Source organism: Limanda limanda, chromosome 8, assembly GCF_963576545.1.
Source record: "Limanda limanda chromosome 8, fLimLim1.1, whole genome shotgun sequence".
NCBI lineage: Eukaryota > Metazoa > Chordata > Actinopteri > Pleuronectiformes > Pleuronectidae > Limanda > Limanda limanda.
Window position 1 is genome coordinate 20,807,084 of NC_083643.1, and position 6,959 is coordinate 20,814,042.

Sequence of the window (6,959 nt, forward strand, 5' to 3'; positions counted from 1 at the left end):
GAGGAAGTGCCTCCTGTTCGTCCGTACTTTCACGACAGAGCACTAATTAACAATTCCCATTTCCTGCGCCCTTCAGCCAGAAAACCAGTATAGGTGCGCTTCCTGCGGTGCTCTACCAGCTCCTTGCGTTTCACTACGTTTAAAACATTTTCAACAACATGAAGACATCTCAAGCTCAGTCCACGTTACTAACTTCCATCATCCAGGTGCTCTACAGGTAACAAAAGGGCTGCACTCCTCCTCCTCCTCCTCCTGCTGCAGCGTGGAAATATGCAGGGGATGGGACGGGCTTGCAGACTGTGCTCTGCACGTGTAGTTGTTGTACAGAAAACTAAAAGGAACCGGGTGAAATGGCCCTTTTATAGGTCCTTGTTCCAGCCGAGGCTGGTGTTTGTTGCTTACAACAGTGGGTATTTGCCTCACCAGTTGGGGGGTTCCCCGGATGGGCTGCACCACAACAGTAAGGCCCATAAAGCCAAACAGACGAGGAATGACTTTCCAGCTGTGAGAATTAAAAAAAAATGACCAATGCATGACGGATAATCACTAACAATAATGATGTGGCGTCATGCATCAGGGGGGCTCTGTCAGCCACTTTGATTAATAGTGCATTGCATGAATTAAATGACACAAACACAATATTAATAGTTCCATTACTTGGGGGGTCTTGAGTCGGGATGATGTGAATTTTGAGCAGATGCTGAGAAGACAGAGTCAGATCCTTGGGGAGCTGTTGTTTGACGAAGAAGACTCCCTCTGGTGGCAACTAGACACTGCTGAAGTGATGAGCCTATAGAGATAGAACTGTCATGGGACACCTACAGGAGAGGCCATATCAAGACTGCAGATCTGGTTAAAGCTTTAATCTGACTGATTATAATACATATTTATGTTTGGGTGCCTGTGAATATGTACACGTATTATTTAGGTTATTTTACAAATGTCATTGTGTGCATTGATGCCACATGCAACGTCTTTTCAAGTCCTTTTCTTAGTTTAGTTGTAGCTACATTTTAAAGTTGACATGGATGAGGGTTCTGAGTTGGGGTAGAAATAGGGTTGTTTATATCTATATTTATTTTTGTAGCTTTCTATGCTGTGTTGTTTCCACATGCTATGTTATATCTGTTCACACATGTGATCTGCAGCGAGGGTGATCTGCTGGTCAAGTGAATGCTGTCCTGTTCTGACAAAAGCACAGTGGATTAGGGTTTTTGTAGGCAATATAGAGTTTATTGTAATTGTGTGGGACCTGGTTGTATTTATTATGATGATGATGCTTTATGATTTCAGTTACTGGTGATTTTGTACTTCTCATATAAATGCATTTGTGCCGTTTCACTTGCAAATGAGACCCTCAATTTTTTAGGAATGTTACTGGGTGACCTGTGACTTGTGGCCACTCCCTATTAAAGATGACTTCACTTTGTCCCAAAATGGGTCAGAAGTTTTGAATCTTTTTTTGTAGAAATGCTATAGGTACGGAAATTGAACTATATGGACGCTCGGAGGTACGTAATGCAGTAGTATTAAAATTTCTAATATTTTTCCATCCCATAATTTGAATTTAAATCACTATCATGCCATGTCTTTTGGTGCAACGGCTTCACTTCTAAGTGTAGTAGTTGTCTTTTTCTTGCAGTAATATAATGAAGTGTTGAAGAATTGAACTATAGGGAGCTTTGGAGGTAGATAATTCAGTACAATAACATAATGGAATGTTTTTCCATCCCATACTTTGAATATAAATCACTTACCACATTGTGATGCGCCTTTTGTGTAACTGCTTCACATTTAAATAGTTGTGGGCCTTTTTCTTCTATGTTTCACAAACAACAATAATCACTTTTTTTCTACTCGCATTAGAGACCAAAATCGTGCGAATATACGAAGGTGATGTTTGTTTAATTGTTATTTTTATCAGGCCACTCTGGTCTTACATTTTTTAACCGTTAATTTATGACACGACTCACATGTCATCAGGATACATTTATTTTAATGCCGCCGACCGCTCTCCGCCCGCCTCGTCAAAATCACTGAGGGACCCCTTTCTCTTCTCTTTGAATTTTACAGACTCTGCACAGTTTCTCAAAAGAACACATAAACCATCAATTCGCTGTATTCCCATGAAACTGCATGAAAAATGGTCGACGTGTTGTAATAATGATGGCATAAACTAAAATTACAGACATGAGCTATCTGAGCCCAGAGACTGCCAGGCTGTTGTCGACCACGAGAAACAGACAAAACCACAGAGACCTTTGTTTCAAGACATCTCTGCATTGTGGGTTTTAAGGCCTTTTCCTTCAAAACATGCCCATCAAAATTCCAGATGGATTTTTTGAAATAATGAAAGTCAACACGCGGGGCCCAGGATGACATAAAAAAGACATGTATTTGATGTCTACCCTGTAAAAGATGGTCTTGTTTGTCATCATCAAGGCCTGGGTGGGGATAGTCCTGTTTAGTTTAATTAAAATCTTCAAAGGACCAACGCTTTTTTATTAAAGCTGGACGGAGACCAGGGACAGTGTGCGTCAGCGTTATTTGTCACCCGCCATTGTCATTACAGACACGTCGCACACATCCACGCTCGTCTGTCGTCCGCAGACTCATTCCCGTGCACGTCAACACACATTCCTCCGTGTCTCGGGCGTCCACACATACAGTAAGCATGCACGCAGACTCACAAATCAAACCGTGCACACACACACACACACACACACGCGCGTGCACCGCGGACACACACAGAGACTCTCGCACACAGTGCACTTGGGTGGTATGTGGAGGATCTTGTGACACAGTGTTTATTTAACTTCAAAAAGCTGAGGCAGGGATGAGAGCATGTGGGTCAGCAAGGACATATCAATCCGAGCAAGTCATACGCCACATCACTGCCTGGGCCTTATGCTGCATTACAGGCCATTGTATTTGAAATATCTCCCCTTCCCGTCTGGTGATAGGCAGTCGCTGTCCTCCGCGCTCTTTACTTGCCCTCCTCTTAGTCTGCTCTATTGCTTTAATAACTGTCAGACAGACTTTTTTCAACATTGCAACATTGTGTATCTGTTCCTTTTCTGCGTCCCAAACGTTAGACGGGAAAATGTTGGGAAGAGAGGAAGAAAAATAACCCAGACGCATTCAAATTTCCGCCATAGCATGAGAAGATAGGTCGCACTGTCTTTTTGAATATTATTAAGTACTCTTGACCAACAACTAAATAAGAAAACATACCGGTTGCCCATGTGTTTGCATGGGAGCTGGTTCAACTGGAAGCAGTGGAAGGACTGAAACGCAGAATGTGCCAAACCATGGAGTGTCTGGGGCTGGGTCCACTGCATCTACACTGGGCCCCAGGCAAGAGGGAGGGAGGGGGTGTTATGCACTCGCAAAGACCCCCTCTACCCCCCCCTCAGCCACATCCCTCTAACCCCCTGTTCTCTTGATCTTAACGCTTCCTTCAATTAACCAAGCTCAGATTTAGCTCTAGATCCAGCGACAGGGAGAAGCCACAGAGGAAGAGGAGTCACTGAGCTATGCCGCGAGAACGTGACCTTTTAGACCTGGATGTCAGATGTCTCCTCGTACGTCTGACTGTGAGGGCAAAGGTTAAACCAACCAGAGCAATCCTCTCTTTCTGGCCAATGGATCTGGCCCCTTCCGTTCAGTCACAGCTGTGGTCAAGGAAACAGGGTGTGGTCTGATTAATTCCTCACCATGCTCGCTGATATATCAGGTCGGTCGAGCCTCATTTGTGCATGTGTGTGTGTGCACACGCATGCCAGCAGATCTGCCAGGCAGGGTGCGCATGTATCCCTGCCTGCTGAGGCTGATTAGCTCAGACTGAAATGCTGCACCATGCCCTCTCGCTGTAAAGCAGGTTTTCTGAGGATTGGCCCCTCTCGCTAGTGTTGATAGCACTTTGAGAGCTTCTACACAGTTTGAGCTATTGCTCAAAGGGCACACACTGTCTTTTCTCATGTTAAAACCTTGAAACACTAATTTGCAATTTTGCTATTTGGAAAAAGGGGTCACTTTCTTGCAAAGGCCACCAGCCAAACTGTCATGGGTGTTTTCCTGATCAGGCCAGGGCTCCGAGACAGAACAGGGAAGCTGGATCGGTTTTCTCAAATCTGACAGTCTGGGACAGCAAGCCAAAGCTGAAGCCTCTGTTCGAGAGCGCACTCAGTAAAATGAATGAAATGGCTTAGAGGAAAGAAAAGAGTCCAGTTTCAAGTTGGAGAGGCCTGAGAATGACTGAGATTAGAATTTGTTGCTACTGTGCCATGTGTCTAGACCCGGCTCACGGTTAATATGTGTGTGACTGTAGCTGGAAATGTATTCACAAAAGTAATATAATATATACGCAGTGATTACTGCATGCGATAGTCCAGCATCAATAAATTCTACTGGAACATATCATAGCGTCGCTGTCAGCAAAAATGTGCCGCACATAACAACATTCAGTAATTGATGGTTTGTTTTTTCTGGTTTTATGTCGCTGCTCAGATTCCTCTGATTTACCGGCTAATATTTGCTAATGAGCCGGAAGCGCAATGAAGCACGGTCTGGAAAAATACACATCAATTCAGGCCAATTCACCATTTATCTTTAATCCACTGGCGAATGTATGATAAAAAAAATAAAAAAAATGGTTTACAAAAGACAGAATAGTGTGTTGATACTGTGTTGGGGGATTGAACCGAAGCTATTTTATTTCATAGATCACGATGTCATGACTGGCTGTGCCGATATGTATACAATAGCTACACACTGTCCATTCTCTGAATCCCTAAGGTATGCTAATTTCTTTCCGCCAAAAAGATGAGAGTGCTCTAAAGAAATGATTTGTACGCAGATGCTTGAATTGAAATCAGATTGTGACAAAAGACTGCAGATGGTCCCTTCAGCTGGAATGAAAATGGGACGTCCATGAAGAGGCATGTGTGTTGTGTTTCGGGGACACGCTGTCGGAGATGGAACCCATTAAAGCGACGGTAATGCTGTTTTTACATTCCTATGGATACAGTCCAGTTTGACTTGAGAGCAGATGAGAAACAAGAAGCGGAGGACGGGGAGAAGTAAATGCAGAGAAGAAGCAGGAAAAAAAGCCCCAAATACAACAACAATAAAAACTGATTTTTCAGACAAAAAATTCCATAAACCACATTCAGTCTCCTCGGTGAGAGAGTGAAACCCAAGCATTTACATTCACAATAAAATCTGACAGACATATGGCTTGTGTCTGTAGCAAAGGCCCCGGACCTTTAGTGCAGTGGAGCGAGCACAAGGAATACTTTCTGTTGCCCTCTAATAAGCCCGAGGATATGAGAAAAGGCTCTGAGAACAGATAGTCCACGTCAGTCTGGCTTATGTTCCCCATGTCCCCACATATTTCCTATGTCCAGAAGCAACAATTCAACTGTATAATTGCTGTTTTATTTTCATAAAAAGGCAGTTTGAGTATGCAAAAAGGCATTAATAAAGCATAAATAACATAAAACTGTAAGTTTGAGGTCGGCTTTACGACGTGGACTGCTCTTAGCGCCCCGACACGGACTGGTGTACTTTAAACAACCGCCCTGCGTCATTGCTGGGAGCTATTAGCGAATGTTTTTGAGCATGTTTTGACTCAATAGGCAGGAATATGGATGAGATAACGTTGCAAAACCGAACAAGGCATTAACTTCCCTCCCCTTTCGGGTAAACTTTGCAGGTACATCAAATGCATGCCTTGGCGTTGGAGTTTACATACCTGCGAAAGCTAAACAGAGAGCATTGACTCAAGGTGTGGCCCCATATTTGTATCTGACCGCAGCTATCATAGGCACAATTGCACAGGCACATGCGCACACACACGCATGCTAACCTCGCTCTGAACAGCTGGGAGTGTTTGCAGTGTGAGCGGGTCATTCGTTCTCTTCTCTGTCTCACACAATGATCCGTGCACTGTCTATGTTTGCACTGCACCTAGCTCAAACAGCCTGTATTTCCGCCCCCCCCCCCCCCCCCCCCCTCCTCGCCATTCAAGCACACACTCGGAGGCTTGGCCTCGGGTCGCGCTCGGAAAACAAGGGCCAAGTTCATTGAGAAATCAAGCAGAATTTACTAAAAGGCACCTGATACATTTTGCCGTTTGGTTCTCGTGCGGAAAATTGATACAGTTTTGGCATTCCAGTCAGGGTCACCGAGGTATTAGCCATGCACTGTCTCTTTACCTGAACAATGGCGGTCACTAAGACAAACCTGCCATCAAGAGGAAGCTGGCACGCCAAGTTCACAAAGCCAGGGGAAGCTTGTCGTCCTCACTTTCAATCTCTGCTCAGTTATTGAGATGTTCATTTAAAAATCATTTGAAAATACTCCAGATCGTCTTTACAAAAGGAACAAAAGGCATTTGAATTTTTTCGCTGTCTTAAATCACACCAAGCATGCACGATGGCATTATATTGAAACCAGATCTTTTCTCTAAATGTCATTATTCTGCTGATAAACCCGGAATAAAAGCAATCTGATCAGCTAAATGTCTTAAAAACACAAGTGTTTGGCTATTGTTAATGCACTCCCTCTCTGCATATGCCTTTTCCCTCAATCCACCCATGCTGTTTATTTTCAACATTGCATTTGGCAGATTGAGGTTTCTGTACCAATGGCCTGATATGTTTGGATATAAGAACGTGGTTTTCCTGTTTTGGCACAGTCGGCTGTCTTTTCATATACCATCCTGACATCAAACACTGGATCTGTAATATGTAAAGGCCATCTGTGGCGTTCGCCTGGCAGCTCTGTAGTGAGGCCTACTAATACTGGCCTGATAGACTGCGGTGTAAAGCAATGGCACAAGAGTATTTCCCCGAAGTGCTGCCTTTTTTTCCACGTGGGCCGATGTGAAATGATATTCAAGCAAAATTTGTTGTTGATATAAGGGAGCAATTAGCTCGACCAATCATCCTTCAAGT